This window comes from Hippocampus zosterae, chromosome 5, assembly GCF_025434085.1.
Source record: "Hippocampus zosterae strain Florida chromosome 5, ASM2543408v3, whole genome shotgun sequence".
NCBI lineage: Eukaryota > Metazoa > Chordata > Actinopteri > Syngnathiformes > Syngnathidae > Hippocampus > Hippocampus zosterae.
The window spans coordinates 5,268,099-5,276,287 of NC_067455.1; positions in this window are offsets into that span (position 1 = coordinate 5,268,099).

Here is an 8,189-nt window from a genome sequence, read left to right on the forward strand (position 1 = left end):
TAATTTGGAGTTGGTGAAAAAGGTAACGCAGGAATACAACTCTGAACACAGTAATGCCACTAAGTAGAATGATGATTAGACATTAACCAGATATTGTATTATGGAGATCTACAATAAATATCATTGAACATTTCGTGGGGTTTTTTTCTGCCGTTATTTTGGTATGTTATAAGGATTTTTTTGCACTTTTTAAGGATTTTTTTGGTAGTTTTTGTGCTCTGAAAAGTTGACAGGTATGCTGACGCCAGTTTCACGAAGCAAAGTAAAATTTGGTCCGCAGAGCTTATCATGAGTAGACCAATAACCACGCCTAAAATGACGCAGGGGGTCGACTGTGTCGCTTGAACATTTTGCAGTTCAGCTTTGCCATTTCCAGGAGTGCAATCGAAAAGAATGAAGTTGTTGTCGTTTGAAATTCAGTCCCTTGAAGCCAGTTCGATTTTAGAAACATGAAATTTGGTTGAAGATGCCTATCCTGGGTCGTCTGACCAAAACAATCTCCAGAAGCCACGTCTGAAAAGATGCACTGCGTCCGCCATTTTGAAGTGGCAGTTTTTGGGGGTCATTTTGGGCCCGTTCCATGAGCGCTTCAAAAACAAAAAATGATGTTTTGTCATTTTTAAAATTCAGCCCTCAAAGCTCGTTTAACTGAACAATATGAAGCTTGGCACATTGGTCTATCGTGTGTTGACCCACAAAAAGTCTGAAGAAGCCATACTGGAAAAGACAAGAGCGCGAGTCGATTCACAAAAAAAAAAGCCTCAATAAACAATGCTTTATTTATTATTTTTGGTTTGAAATGGCTATTTTCGGGTCATGTTGGCCATTTACAGGCGTCCTGCAACGGGAAAGTGTGTTTCATTTTGTCAATGAAGCTGGTTTAATTTGGCAACGTGAAATTTGGTAGCCGTCGTCGATCATGAGTAGATCCTCAAAAAAGTCATGTTCAAAAAGTCAAAGGATTTTTTAGGCTGTTTCTGTTTTTAGTGGCCATTGTACACGCAATTTGTCCAGTTCCAGAAGCCTGCTCGAAGAAAATTATTTATTATTTATTATTTATTGAGGGCGGCCCGGTAGTCCAGTGGTTAGCACGTCGGCTTCACAGTGCAGAGGTACCGGGTTCGATTCCAGCTCCGGCCTCCCTGTGTGGAGTTCGCATGTTGTCCCTGGGCCTGCGTGGGTTTTCTCCGGGTGCTCCGGTTTCCTCCCACATTCCAAAAACATGCGTGGCAGGCTGATTGAACACTCTAAATTGTCCCTAGGTGTGAGTGTGAGTGTGAGTGTGAATGGTTGTTCGTTTCTGTGTGCCCTGCGATTGGCTGGCAACCGGTTCAGGGTGTCCCCCGCCTACTGCCCGGAGACAGCTGGGATAGGCTCCAGCACCCCCCGCGACCCTAGTGAGGATCAAGCGGCTCGGAAGATGAATGAATGAATGAAGAATCATCCGGGCGGCCCGGTAGTCCAGTGGTTAGCACGTCGGCTTCACAGTGCAGATTTACCGGGTTCGATTCCAGCTCCGGCCTCCCTGTGTGGAGTTTGCATGTTCTCCCCGGGCCTGCGTGGGTTTTCTCCGGGTGCTCCGGTTTCCTCCCGCATTCCAAAAACATGCATGGCAGGCTGATTGAACACTCTAAATTGTCCCTAGGTGTGAGTGTGAGTGCGAATGGTTGTTCGTCTCTGTGTGCCCTGCGATTGGCTGGCAACCGATTCAGGGTGTCCCCCGCCTACTGCCCGAAGACGGCTGGGATAGGCTCCAGCACCCCCCGCGACCCTAGTGAGGATCAAGCGGCTCGGAAGATGAATGAATTATTTATTGAATTATGTATTAATGGCCTTCAGCTCCCACAATAACTCGAAATCTAGTTGACATGTCCAATAAGAGTAGACTGAAAAAAAAATCTTAAGAAGCTTGAAGAACTTGAAGAGTCACGGGAAGTCTGCCATTTTAGCTTAAAATTAGCAATTTTCAGCTTGGGGTTTTATTTCCAGGAGCCCTGCAAAAGATCGCGATCACGTTTTCGTGCTCCAAGCCGAATTTAGAGTTGCACATTAGTGCCACAATGTGCGGCAACATGTCGCACAGCACAGTCCAGTTCAATTTTATATTTGTAAAATATGTAATTGCATGCAGAAATTAATATGCACTCGTCTGCTTTAGGGAAGCCATCTTGTGCGTGAAGACGTGAAATTATAAAGCAACGACAACAGACGGTTTACGTTGGACAGCCTCAACGTGTGGACTGGGTAACAATGGCGCACACCAACACACCCGCGCGCGCGCGCACGTGCATCATCATCATTAGCGGCAATTTAGCGCAGCTGTGACCTCACACGTCCGGGTCAGCGCTTCGAAACAGAATGGAACACAAACGGAAAGTTGTCCCGGAATCCGCGCTCCCAATTAGCGAGGGCGAGCCGAGCGGCGCGGCGCACAATGGCGCAGGTGAGAAGTTGGACGGGTCCGGGCGTCGCGCTTCGGCCGAGCATAATGAGAGAACGGCGCATCGCCTGCGAGCCGCTTACACTTTACGTGTCAGGCGGCTCGCAGGCGATGCGACGTGGGAGGCACAGAGCCTTTCACCGGGGCTTCCAGCGTGACGTAACTGCGTGGAAATTAGGTTCGTTGGGGTTTTTGTTTTTTTTTCCCACATTCTACATGAATGAATCCATGTGGCACAGGACCGATCTGTACTCTGTCAGTGATTCTCAATGATTCTGCCGCATCTGAAAATGATTGCGTACGAATTACAAGGGTGTCTTTGTTCATCGATCTGTCCCAGTGACGGGCAGTACAATTAAACACTCTTCCAGTAGATGGCAGAAGGACCGATAATCCATCCATTTTCCGAACCGCTTTATCCTCACTTGGGTCGCGGGGGGTGCTGGAGCCTATCCCAGCCGTCTTCGGGCAGTAGGCGGGGGACACCCTGAACTGGTTGCCAGCCAATCGCAGGGCACACAGAGACGAACAACCATCCACGCCCACACTCACACCTAGAGACAATTTAGAGCGTCCAATCAGCCTGCCATGCATGTTTTTGGAATGTGGGAGGAAACCGGAGCACCCGGAGAAAACCCACGCAGGCCCGGGGAGAACATGCAAACTCCACACAGGGAGGCCGGAGCTGGAATCGAACCCGGTACCTCTGCACTGTGAAGCCGATGTGCTAACCACTGGACTACCGGGTTCCCTAAGAACAATATTTGAGTTTTCAATCAGCCTGCCATGTATTTTTATGGAATGTGTGAGGAAACCGGAGTACCCGGAGAAAACCCACGCAAGCCCGGGGAGAACATGCAAACTCCACACAGGGAGGCCGGAGCTGGAATCGAACCCGGTACCTCTGCACTGTGAAGCCGATGTGCTAACCACAGGACTACCGGGTTCCCTAAGAACAATATTTGAGTTTTCAATCAGCCTGCCATGCATGTTTTTGGAATGTGGAAGGAAACCGGAGCACCCGGAGAAAACCCACGCAGGCCCGGGGAGAACATGCAAACTCCACACAGGGAGGCCGGAGCTGGAATCGAACCCGGTACCTCTGCACTGTGAAGCCCACGTGCTAACCACTGGACTACCGGGCCGCCTGACCGATAAACCTTCCCCCCCCCAAAAATCTCTCATTTAATAATTAATTAAACTAATCCTGACCCCGAACAATTCCATAAGTTCAAATGTAGTGTGTGTAAAGGGCAAAAATTATTTATTTCCTTTTTTTGGGGGTGGGGGGGGGGGGGGGTTGAATGTATCCCCTGACATAAACGCGAGTTCATTGAACTCAGCACTTCGGGGTGTTATGTTGTCCGCTCCATTAATTCTCGATTTCTGCTGTATTGATTTGTTTCGTCATGCAAGTACGACTGGGACACGTCAACGGGCCAAAATCACAGCACATTATGGGATGTTGCGGCTTATTTATACATATATATTGTTTTAATGCATTTCTTTTTTTTTTCCTGTCGAAATGCTGTCCTGTGTAAATTGTCGTAGTTGCTATTTGCCCCGTTATGACACTTCGCTGCCAAAGCAAAACACCCAATAAAGCCCGGGGGCCGTGTGAACACGACTTAGTGGGTCAAACGCAGCCTGAGGACAACACAGATGCATTACTGCGTGTGTGTGTGTGTGTGTGTGTGTGTGTGTGTGTGTGTATGCGTGTGTGTGCAGAAGCAGAAGGCACTAAAAATAAACCATCTGAAATATTTAACTTAGTGACCCAGAAAGGCGCCCCAGCGTAATCGTATGTTTGCACAAGCCGAGCGCGACAACCATGATATGATGAGGCCGCTCCGACGCTCTCCTCGCCTTGCCAATAGCGCGTCGAAGCTGCGGGGGGGAAACCAAACATCCGTTTGATGAATATATAAATATCCTAAATATAAATAATAAATGGGCGGCCCGGTAGTCCAGTAGTTAGCACGTCGGCTTCACAGTGCAGAGGTACCGGGTTCGATTCCAGCTCCGGCCTCCCTGTGTGGACTTTGCATGTTCTCCCCGGGCCTCAGTGGGTTTTTTCCGGGTACTCCAATTTCCTCCCACATTCCAAAAACAAACACGGCAGGCTGATTGAACACTTGAAATTGTCCCGAGGTGTGCGTGTGAGCGCGGATGGTTGATCATCTCCGTGAGCCTTGTGAGGATAAAGCAGATCGGAAAATGGGCGGATGGATGTTGTTATGGGTTGTTGAGTGGAACATTTTTCGGGCCGAAGTGAATTGAATCAAATTTGGACTCAGGCCGAAGCATAAAAGCAAAGTGCAATGCTTTGCATCTTCTGAGCGGGCCTTCTTCTTGCCAAAGTTCATGTGGAGTTCTGCAATGATTTATTGATAAAAAGTGAACAAAGACTTTCGGCTCTCCACACCGTTCCAAAGCTAATATGCTAACGAGCGTGGTGTCGGATGCTCCGAAGGCGTCCCAAAAGAAACAGCCGTGCTTCCAGCGTCAACAGGCCGCCGTCATCCTATGAAACATTCACCCCCCCCCCCCCCAAGTCCATCTTCCTCGCCGTCGCCGAGGGAATCGCATTGTCCGCCGACCCCCGGTTCCGCCCGGATCTCATCGCCACCACTCAAACTCCCCCTCCCTTGCTTTCGTGGAAATTGCTGTGCAGGAAAAATGTACATCATTCCCCCCCCACCCTCATAAATCCTTCAAGAGGTCCCGACTGCAACGTATGGCAACAGCATCAATATTGATGCAGGACAAAGTTCCCGCCAAGCCGCCTCGCTGGCCGCGCATCAATATTGATGCGCCCCCTCAACCCCCAATGCTCATGGCATCTGCTGCAAAGCCGGCCGCTGGCGCTGCTTGAATTTGTACGCGATAGGACAGGACAGGACAGATTAAAGTCACATTTTGTCAAGATGGAAGAAGCTCAATGAGATGTTGGGTTCACCGCAAAAAAGTTCAAGTCTGAGTTTCAACATACTTTGCTCACATAATTTATTTATTTCTTTTTGGGGGCGGGGATTATGAGGGAAAGCCTCATAAAAAAACGACAATGTATAGTAAAAACGCCTTACTATACTTGGTAGTTTTTTTCCGGCAAAAAACTGCTTACTATACATGGTCGTTATTTTTGGGCTAAAAACGTCTTACGATACACGGTCATTTTTTTTCCGGCTAAAAACGCTTTACTATACATGGTCGTTTTTTTTCGGCTAAAAACGCCTTACTATACATGGTCGTTTTTACCAGCTAAAAACGCCTTACTATACATGGTCGTTTTTTCGGCTAAAAACGCCTTACTATACATGGTCTTTTTTTCGTCAAAAAACGCCTTACTATACATGGTCGTTTTTACCAGCTAAAAACGCCTTACTATACATGGTCGGTTTTTTCATCAAAAAACGCCTTACTATACATGGTTTTTTTGGTCAAAAAACGCCTTACTATACATGGTTGTTTTTTTCGTCTAAAAACGCCTTACTATACATGGTCGTTTTTTTCGTCAAAAAACGCCTTACTATACATGGTCGTTTTTTTCAGCTAAAAACGCCTTACTATACATGGTCGTTTTTTTCGGCTAAAAACGCCTTACTATACATGGTCGTTTTTTCGTCTAAAAACGCCTTACTATACATGGTCGGTTTTTTTCAGCTAAAAACGCCTTACAATACATGGTCGTTTTTTTCGTCAAAAAACGCCTTACTATACATGGTCGTTTTTTTCGTCAAAAAACGCCTTACTATACATGGTCGTTTTTTTCAGCTAAAAACACCTTACTATACATGGTCGTTTTTTTCGTCAAAAAACGCCTTACTATACATGGTCGTTTTTTTCGTCAAAAAACGCCTTACTATACATGGTCGTTTTTTTCAGCTAAAAACGCCTTACTATACATGGTCGTTTTTTTTCAGCTAAAAACGCCTTACTATACATGGTCGTTTTTTTCGGCTAAAAACGCCTTACTACACATGGTCGTTTTTTTCGGCTAAAAACGCCTTACTATACATGGTCGTTTTTTTCAGCTAAAAACGCCTTACTATACATGGTCGTTTTTTTCAGCTAAAAACGCCTTACTATACATGGTCGTTTTTTTTCGGCTAAAAACGCCTTACTATACATGGTCGTTTTTTTCGGCTAAAAACGCCTTACTATACATGGTCGTTTTTTCGTCTAAAAACGCCTTACTATACATGGTCGGTTTTTTTCAGCTAAAAACGCCTTACAATACATGGTCGTTTTTTTCGTCAAAAAACGCCTTACTATACATGGTCGTTTTTTTCGTCAAAAAACGCCTTACTATACATGGTCGTTTTTTTCAGCTAAAAACGCCTTACTATACATGGTCGTTTTTTTCGGCTAAAAACACCTTACTATTCATGGTCGTTTTTTTCGTCAAAAAACGCCTTACTATACATGGTCGTTTTTTTTCGTCAAAAAACGCCTTACTATACATGGTCGTTTTTTTCAGCTAAAAACGCCTTACTATACATGGTCGTTTTTTTTCAGCTAAAAACGCCTTACTATACATGGTCGTTTTTTTCGGCTAAAAACGCCTTACTACACATGGTCGTTTTTTTCGGCTAAAAACGCCTTACTATACATGGTCGTTTTTTTCAGCTAAAAACGCCTTACTATACATGGTCGTTTTTTTCGTCAAAAAACGCCTTACTATACATGGTCGTTTTTTTTCGTCAAAAAAACGCCTTGCTATACATGGTCGTTTTTTACAGCTAAAAACGCCTTACTATACATGGTCGTTTTTTTCAGCTAAAAACGCCTTACTATACCTGGTCGGGGTTTTTTTGGCTAAAAATTACTTGTAGGATTCAATAAGTGACAAGCAAGCAGAGTCAGTGTGAACAACCACATTTTATTGGAACCGTTTTCGACGTCGCGGTCCACCAAAAGCAACAGCGCTGGTCGCCAGCCTCTCTGATTGGCCAAGAATGACGGTTGCAAAACTGACCCAGGTTTGTGGACGGGAGGCCAAGTTGAAACAAGTCCAGCGTTACATCCCCACCAAAAATCCCAGAAGTAGGAGAAGAAGGTAACGAGGGATGTGAGGCCCCCCCGCCCCACCCCACACTTTAGCGTTTCATTTCTTCACTTTTTTTTTTATTAATCCCTGTTATAACAGGTAAGCACAGATTATGGCACAGTCATAAGATAAATGTGACGTCTTTTCTGTTCTAAGGCAAGTTCAGATAGTTACAGAAAATGCCCCCCCACCCCTCCTTTCCGAAAAAGGTGAATGGTGCCGTTAGCCAAACGAGCGTGACAGAAGGAGTGAACCGGCCCAGTGCTGCTGCGTTTGTCAAGTCAACGTCACCATGCAAGTGCCTTGCCTTTTTAAAGGGGTGGTCGGGCAGGGAGTGGGGGGGTGGATTTCCATTGAATGCTTGGCGAGACAAGTGGGGTGCACCCTGGACTGGTCGCCAGCCAATCACGAGGAACATTCTCATTCACGCCCCGGAGCCAATTAAGAGTCTTTGTCCGTGAAGGCCGCTGTCCCGCCTGTTTTCTGCAGAAGGAGTTGCCTATCCCTGACCTACTACATGTTTTATTGGGCGAGAGAACCTGGGTACGAACTAGATTAGTTGCTAGCCACGGACCTCTGGCAACGGAAGCATGATATGCCTCAGATTGGTCGCCACTCCATCGTAGGACACATGAAGACAAACAAGCACTCCTGTTTTGGAGTCCTCAATGACGCTAAAGTGACTTCTGATGTGAGAAG